This window comes from Camelus bactrianus, chromosome 3 (genome assembly GCF_048773025.1).
Source record: "Camelus bactrianus isolate YW-2024 breed Bactrian camel chromosome 3, ASM4877302v1, whole genome shotgun sequence".
In the NCBI taxonomy this organism is placed as follows: Eukaryota; Metazoa; Chordata; class Mammalia; order Artiodactyla; family Camelidae; genus Camelus; species Camelus bactrianus.
In genome coordinates, this window is record NC_133541.1 from 33,873,581 (window position 1) to 33,882,805 (window position 9,225).

Consider the following 9,225-nt stretch of genomic DNA (forward strand, 5'->3'; position numbering starts at 1 on the left):
TTTCTTTGTGTGAATCTATTATCCAATTGGTCTTTCTTCGTGGGAGAGGGAAGAGGGGAGAATAAGTGGGAATATACGAAAAGTAAGGAAGACAGAAGGATGGAGGGTTGGGATGGGGAGGCCAGGGGGGAAGGATGGGGGACAGGAGAGCAGGACAAAGCTGGTGAGTTCGTTGCTTCCTCTGAATCTATTACTTACTAGAAGGACTTACTAGAAGGACCTTTCCAAAGGTCTTAAGACTAAGGGAAGGAAGGACATCAGAGTAAGTATTTGGAAAGTGGGGACTGAAATATCAGTGTTGGTCTGACGAAGAGCTACGTAAAGAAGATAATGAAAGAAGGACCTGATATTATGTGCTCAGTTCTTCACACTTTTAAAGGATTTCTTCTCTCTCCCTCCCACCCATGGCCCAGATTCGACTCAGGTGGGTACCCGGGCTGCATATCTGATCAACTGTTAGGCTTTGTCTCCAATGTTTTTATTTCTTTTTCCTTTATATTGAAGCTCAAAACCAAACTCTAAAATAGTCTTACACTAGGAAACTATATTCAATATCTTGCAGTAACTACAACAAAAAAGAATATGAAAAGGAATATATGTACATACATGTATGGCCAAAACATTATGCTGTACACCAGAAATTGACACAACATTGTAAACTGACTATACTTCAAATTAAAAAATAAAACCTCTGAAGTAAAAAAAAAAATTAAAAATAAAATAAAATAAAATAGTCTTACACTAAATTGTCCTAGTCATTAATCCATGTCTTCACAGCATAATTTTAAATAACATCCACATAAATTTCACACTATTTTTCTGTTGATTTCTTAAATAAGTTGGTTATCAACAGATATAGCTATTTTCAGAAGCTGTAAAAGGAAAATTAAACTGGAGTTGGTTCTGTAGATGTGAAAGAGTAAAATCTGTCTGGGACTGAAGGACTGAAAATCAGCTTGGACTGAAAAAAAATAAAACAGTCCTGCCATTAATCAGGTTGGAGAACAGACACAGATAAAGTCAGTGGCAAAGTTAATAAGAAACATGGTTTCTTCCAAGGTCGTGCAGCTATTAAATGCCATCATGGCCCCCTCTTTGTGTGACCATTGCTTTGTTACCAGTGATGCCTCCAGCCCTGCTTTGCTATCCCCACCTATCCATTACTGGGAATACTCAATTACTCAACTACCCTTGCCTCATGATAGCACCCAATCCTTAGTTAATCCCTGCTTCTCCTAATCTTGCTGCAGAAAAAGAGCCCAACCCAGAACTGGTCTCCGTTCCCTGAGAGCTCCCCCAGAATCCTTCAGCAGGAATCTAGACCTCACCAAAGGTGGAGCCCTCCTTCCCCATGGAGAGGGCACCATCCGTGTTTCCTCTGCAGTGTGCTACCATGTTTGCAAGTCAGTAAGTATGATTTTGTTGAACTGTAGGTTTGAGTGTGGTAGACTGGTTGGTTGAGCTTTAACAGATATCAAATAAAAGTTGTAGAATTTGAATGATTTTCTTGGATATTTGGAGTTTTATAATAAGATTTCCTAAATGCCAGATGTTGTTTTGGTAGCATATAAATTATAAGAAAAAAGTATCTTTAAAAACTCAAAATCCTTTGAGACATAATGAAATAAATATCCATGCGTGGTTAGACTTCATCTAAAGCTGACAACTTTCAATAATAAAAATTTCTTTCAGTGTTTGAGACATAACATTTCTAAAAGGCATGACAGTTGAGTAAGAAGGAATAAATTTCTGTCAAGTGTTTAATTTTTAACAAGTTGAATGAACTCTGGGGTTTCTCCTCTCTATCAAACCTTGGATCTCCTTGGCAAGTACCCAATACAAATATTTATTTGCCTTTACTCTTCAAACAGGTACTGTATTGTACATGTACAAGTAGTATTTGATTCGGAAGACTGCTCCAGGTATGACCTATTTCAGGCATATCTATTCCATTTCTTTGTTTTTTACATACTACTACTTCAGTTTTATGCATTGCAGCTTCAAAATACACTTTATATCTGATAGGAAAAATCCTTTCCCATCATGTACTTCTTTTTTCAAAATAGTCTAAATTGTTTAAACTGTTTATTCTACTAAACGCATTTTGTTAAAACATGGTTCAATTCCAAAAGAATATTATGTTAAAAATGTCCCCCATTGTAACTTTATCAAAATAACATTGAACTTCTAAATTAATTCTGAAATGATTGAATTTATAGTCTCCGGACTTAGTATGCTTCTCTTTTTCAAATATTATTTTGTTTGTCAGTAAAGTTCCTTTTTTATAGATATGTACCTAATAATTTTACTATTTTGAATACAAGGTTCATTATTTTTCATTAACAGAAACTGCCATTAGAACTCTAACATGCTATTAACTGTGGTACTGCACAGAAGATTGGCATATCAACCAAATTATCTGATTCATTATTTTTCTTTAATAAAGATACTTATGACAGAAAAATTTAGAAAGCGGAAAAAATATATATATCATCATACTCCTCATAGGCTGTAGTATCATCTTACTATCTGTAAATATTAACAATTATATCCCAGCTTCTTAAAAAAATCCTACCTTCTATTCTTGTTCCATGTTGTGGCAGGCAGAATGATGGCCTCCCAAAGATGTCCAGGTCCTGGTCTCTGGAACCTGTAAATATGTAAAAGGAAATTAAGGTTGAAAATGGATTAAGGTTGCTAATCAGCTGATCTTAAAATAAGGAAATCATCCCAGTGGCCCCATATAATCACATGACTTCTTAAAGGTAGAGAATCTTTCTCAGCTTCACTCTGAGAAGGATGTAATGACAGAAGAAGGTCAGAGAAATGAGACATAGAAGGGCTCGAGTGGCCACTTCTGATTTTGAGCCAAAGAATATAAGCGGCCTCTAAAAGCTGAGAAAGGCTTCTCCCCCAGAGCCTCCAGAAAGGAATGCAGCCCTGTCAACACCTTGATTTTTGCCCAGTAAGATCCTTGTCAAACTTCTGGTCTACAGAACTGTATGGTAATAAATGTATGTATTTTGTGCCACTAAGTTTGTGACAATTTGTTACAGCAAAAATAGGAAACTAATACACATGTCTTTGCATTGATCTGAACAATATTGAATAATCATATCAAATTTGGGGTGAAGATAGTGACTTTTAGGTTAAAAAGAAAAAAACGAGGCTTCCTTCCCTCAGCAACAAATGATATAAGAATTCTCCTCCACCTCATTAAATTTAATTACATTTCTAATCTAGTTTTACTGATCTGACTTCTAATGATACATTTTAATACCTCATATTTTATTTTTCTGGTTTCCTTCATTGATTTTTATTTGTTAATTTCTTGACATATCGTTTTCAAAGGATTATACAGGACTTCTCTACATCCATTTCTTAAGGAAATTTAAGATGGCATCTTCTCTAATGGGTTCTTATTTGAAATTCATAACCTCCTTAAAATATTGGCCCCTTCTGTACATTTGCCATCATATCTGTTTATACTTGCTGTAACAAGACACCAGTCTTATGTGCATATTCTTATTTTCATCTTTTAACTTTTCCCACATTTAGGCTCTGTTTCTAAAGATAATTAAGAAGCAGCATATATAGCTAATGACCCTGCCCCTTCCTCCTCAGTTTCTCTCTCTGCAGATCCACTAGTGGTGAGTAGGGTGAATATCGGTTGTGTCGTCCCAGCAGCCCTTTCTCCTCGTTTTTGTAATAGCACACTGGTCTTTGATTGTAAATCACAGTGGCCTGCTCCTTCCTAACAAACAGGTAGCAAATAAACGAAGATTCTTTCCCTCCTGGGAATCTGAATCTTGAATAAAATGCTATCGTGTTCTTGAAGTTGAGTTGTGAGCACTCAAAAGAAACTATCTCTAAATTTCTGACTAAGATGCCAAAAGCTGCCATAGTTCTATTTTTCCCCTGGTTATCCTGTTTTCCCTTCTACTGTATGGGCTATGCACATCTTCCTTTTAAAGACTTTTTTCTTAACTTAATTTAACCAGAGCCAGTTTCTAATCAGCCTCAGACTGATACACAGAAGATAGTGATCAAGATGATACGTAATATTCTCACCTATTTCTGTGGATTAATGCAAAAGTGTTTCTTTGTGTGCTACCTGAGTTAAGAATCCTTTAGTTCTAGTGTAAGACTGGAGATAACTAAAGAAAGAAAATATATCAAATAAGTATGAAAATAAAAAAATAACACATTCTTGTAGGCTGTCCCCAGTGACTCCATTGTTACCAAATTTATGTCCAAGTAACTCCTGTTTTCTCCCAAGTGAGAGGTGGCACAATGGATGCTGGAGTGAGATTAATGGGGTTATACACCTTTTGCTTCCTATTTTGTAGTAAGGAGGTCAGCAAACCTCTTTCTCGAGTCAGTCCTATGTAACTCGAATTCAGTAAGTGCTCTGCCGAATGGTGACATATACATGAGGAAAACTTCCATGTGATGTGCTTAATGGTCTACATGGCAAACAAGGGCAAGACAGCCAATGGCAAGGAAATGAGTGACAATGAGGGCAGTCTTTGAGAAAAAAGCCAGAATGACATATTGGCACCAGACATGCTAAGTGATAGACATTAGAAAATAAGTAAGATTGGATTGTGAATCTGTTAGTTTGAGTTATTTTTGGACAGAAGAACCTTCCTCTAAACCATTAGAACACCCACTATCTTGCCCCACCCACCACTGCCAGAATGAACATTTATAATTCTGAGTTGCCCCTATCCCTTTTACTGAAATTAATCTATAGGAGAAAAATTGCAGAGCCCAGAGACCAGTGCATATACAGCTTCATTTGCCCTGAAGGGAGAATAAAAGAATTTTTGAAAGGTCATTCAGGCATCACTGAGAATCTAAAGAAAAGTTGGTATACCTAACCCAAGAATGTCTGAAACCAGGATGGGTCAGAGAGACTGAGAAGCAGGAGTTCGCATACCTTCCTTCTGTAGCTCAGTTTAACTTAGTTCACAAAGCTAGGGAGTTTCGTGATCTCCCTATGTGAGAAACGGATGTGAAAAGGCTTTGGAACAACAATCAGTAGGAGTATGTTTGGCAGCCAAAACAGCAGATGCTACCACAGGACCCTCACAGCTGTAGCATTTTCTAGTCTCAAGGTAGTGCTTCTTTTCTTCTTTGTATGTCCTCTTTTCCCATCTAACCTCCATTACTCTGATTGTCACTCTCTGCCTTTCGTTTTCTCTATTTGTTAGCTCATTCAGCTGCATTCTGTAATTTTGAAATTTGACTGTTTTCTTATTTTTGGCTTAATTTTTTTTCTCTTAGACATTTTGTCATACTTTAAATTATTTTATTATTCTCCAAAATTTTAAAAGTTAAAAGGGATGGATGGTTTCCTTTCCAGTGTTACCTTTCTCATATATGTGATAAGTGAAGTTTAAAAGCAAGTTACAAAAACTCGAGTGAGTACATCTTATTTCTATAGAAATAATGTGTGTGTAATAAATTTGTACAGCAAGGTCTAGACCTAACTACCAAATTGCAAAAAAATTTAAAGGAAAGAGGAACAGAATGAGTCAAATGACCCCACAAAGGAAGCAATCAACCAAATCCAGAATGTGGTTAATTCTTCAGAACTATGGACCTAATTTCTTCAACAATAAATATCATAAAAATAAGTGGTGGAAAGTGATTATAGATTTAAAAATTTGGTATGCCACAAAATCCTCCTCAGTATCCTCATATGCAAAAAACAAACAAGTAGACAACTGTTAAAACACAATTTTTGAGAAAGTGAGGGAAATTATATTAAGGAATAGTTAATTTTATACATGTGTGTAATGGCATCATGGTTATAGGTTTTTAAAGCCTGTCTGTTAGAAATGCACACTGAGGTATTTTCTGGTGAAGTGTTGTGATAGGTAAAATTCGATTTAAAATATTCCAGTACCACCTGTCAAACTGTGTATGTCCGGATGGGGTGGGACAAGAGATGACAAATTGACAGAAGGCTGACAGTTGTTAAACATGGGTGATGGGTCCAAGGGGATTCATTATACTCACTTTCTGCTTTTATACATTTTTGGAAATTCCCATAGTAAGAGTGGTGAATTTACCCTTTTCAGTATTTTCTAATTTTTTACTATAATGTGTAAGTTGTACAACAAGAAAATTTTTTAATATTTTAAAGGCATGTCCTATATTTTAAATGTATTCCCATTGCTAATGGAATTTGCTCATCCTTTATGTGCCACTACCAGTTTTTCAACTTTTGAGAAATGGATTTTGACATTATCAGGAAAGGTGCCATCTTCCATCACAAGGCAGCTTTGAAGTTCAACTGAGACCACATTTCTGTAAATCCAATGTAGCCATCCCAGTATTATTCAAGTGTATTGTTATTTGTTATTGACTTGCTTCTTGCTTTTCTCTTTTTCCTTCTTAATCTTTTCTCATCACAATCCAAACTGTTAGCACATATATACAAATACATGGACTTTCGTCTTACACTCTATCGTATTGATTGCTATGATTTGGCTTCAGAAGTGGTTTTACTGACTGCTATTCTGTTCTCTTTTCCCTGAGATGCAACTAAAATCTCCTTTAAATAACTTCTAGATGCAGGGAAATTATCCTCAGATAACTTTTCATATTTTTCTTAAGGGTATGCCCATTAGAAATTCTCATACTCTCCTCTTAAAAGACAGCACCATACTCTCAAGAGGTAAATGTAAAATATCTTGGTGCATAGAAAATACTGAATAATCATAACAACAACAACAACAACAATAATAATTTATTTTCCCTTCCCCTCCCTTCAGTTCTCTCTTTCAGCTTCTTCCCTTGGGCTGAGGTCCTCCTGTTACTGCCCTGCGGCTGTGCGCCTGCTTCTTCCAGACCTTACTTGTGCTGCACTGGGCCTGTTAACCTTATGTCTTTGACCCCTTTCCTCTATTGATTTATCCATACCTTCTTTTCCTCTTTTGGCCTTTCCACTGCTGGACTTAGATAAAACCTCTTTCCTAAAAGAGAAGATCATTGAGGTGCTCTTTGCTTCATGCATACTGTCTCATTTGCAGCCATGTTATCTGTCTTCCTTATTGCCACCTCTATCACCAGAAATCTATCTTCTCTGTTTTCAGTCTCATTTCTGGAGCCTCTACTCACTGCACTGGACAGTCTCATGTGGCTTATTTTTAAAAAAAAAAAAAACAGTCATTTAGGCAGAAGTAGCCAATTTATTTCTCTAATTTCTCATTTTATTTTTTGGTTTGAAAGTGACCCGATTGTGTCCCTCTTATTTTGTTATGACCGGTTACTCCAAACCCATGGAGCCCACAAGGGATCCTGGGGGATTGTAATCCAACTCCTTCAATCTAATGATGAGAAACCAGAAGCCCATGTTTCCTGATTTCTGGCCCAGTCCTGGAACTCTTCATGATACCTCAGTTCATCATATACTTTAATAAACTTAGTTTATATTTACATAATACTATTACCTTTGCAGTGGGCTTTCACATCTAACTTCTCATTGAATATAGTTTAAAAGCTACTCTTAACCACTACCTTCTAATCATATCAGCCACAACCCTGCAGTATTTCTGCCCTGTGACTGTACCTCCTTGTTCTGGGCCCTCGGGTAACAACACCGAGTCCTAAATTGTTTTCTCTAATGCTTTCTTACTCTCTGGAGAACAGATTTTGTTACGTGCTTCATTATCATGGTAATATTTGCCTCCAACCCTAAGTAGAAGCATTAAAAATGTGCATAATTACATATCCTTAAAAAATATTATCTTAATAAACATCACTTGGGGTGGAGGGGAGGTGATGAGTAAAGAAAGGGTAAACTTCCTCCTGAAAAGAACTATGAAGCAGTCTGAATGAAAGGTTCACTTCAACAACCGAAGCATCACTACCAGATACTCAATGTAACCTCACATTACATCTCTGTGGTGCTTCAGCATTTTCTAAATCTTTTCACACACTCTCTCTTTTTTACTTCTCTGGGGTATCACATTCTAGTCTACATATAGTTCTTTTTTTTTCCTGGAAATTAGTTATGTCCTTTTCCAGACACGCAGCACTTTCTGCTTTGTTGTTGTTTTTCTCTCTGACAGCTTGTGTCAAGAGGGACCGGAGGAAGAATAAACCTCTTCGGATCTTAAGCCTGCAGAGTCAGTAGGAGCAGAAACGGTGTTTTTCACCTGGATATTCTTAGCATCGTGCACTGTTTCTGCCACATGCAGGTGTTAGGATTGTGTAGATCAATGAAAACAAAAGACTGTGGTGGGATTTCCATGGCATGCCCACTCTCCACACCCTCTTCTGCAGCCCACCTTCCTCTAAAACGTGCTGTTCTACCCGTTTAAGTCATTTACTAGTTGCTTGTAGACATACTTACTGTTTAGACTGTCTTGCCTTCATCTCAGCAAGCATCGATCCTTAAAACAGCCCCCGAAGGAAAGCAGGCAACTTCACAAAAGAAGTGGTTGAGAAAGAGAGAAATTAAGCCATTTATTCAGACATAACAAGTTGGTGACAAATCCTGAGCTGGACAGAACTCAAGTCTCTGGCTGAGAGTTCATTGCTCTTTCCGTTTAAACCACACTGCTTCGTGAAAGTAGACCTGCAGGAATAATAGAAATCCCTGTAGTGCAGTCTGACTAGGAAGATTATATGGAAACAGACCCACTGCACAGAAGACATTTGACCACGCGTCATCCTGGTCCCCCTCATGTCTTCTGTTTATACATTTTACTTGAGTAGCAGGCAGGTAGCACAACAACCGTCAGGATGAACTGAGGCCACAGGTTTATGGTGCTGAATGTGTTGAGTCATTTCCCTTAGTTCACACGTCTGCCTCACTCTGTCTTCTAAGTTATTATCATGGCTTTAATCGCTCCTTTATTTTGACGTTTGGGATTTTTTTAGATGTTATTCAAATGAAATATTGATTCTCACTTATGAGACCCTAGTCCTTCCCCCTTGGAATTGGCTATTTATTTGATACAATAGCTAAACCAGTAGGATTGAAAACACTTTTACAAAGACATTAAAAAGTTGTTTACAAAAACGACAGTTAATTTACAGAAAATAGAAACCGAAACTTGAAATGATTGCCATCAGCCTTCTCTAATGTGTACTCAGCTTTTTCCCTCTATGATGTAAATTATTTTTTAAAAAGACTATTACCATTCAGGTGAGGAAAAAAAAAAAAAAAACAGCCAAATCACTGAATTAGTTGATAGACTGTGATTT

General features: G+C 36.9%; 1 non-coding gene across 1 annotated transcript; it reads right to left on the reverse strand.

The window, feature by feature from the left end:
* Positions 1-2,350: 2,350 nt before the first annotated feature.
* LOC123611672 (small nucleolar RNA SNORD28) lies at positions 2,351-2,424 on the reverse strand. Its single transcript, XR_006718774.1, has one exon. It is a non-coding gene; the product is annotated as a small nucleolar RNA SNORD28 (small nucleolar RNA).
* Positions 2,425-9,225: the final 6,801 nt, after the last annotated feature.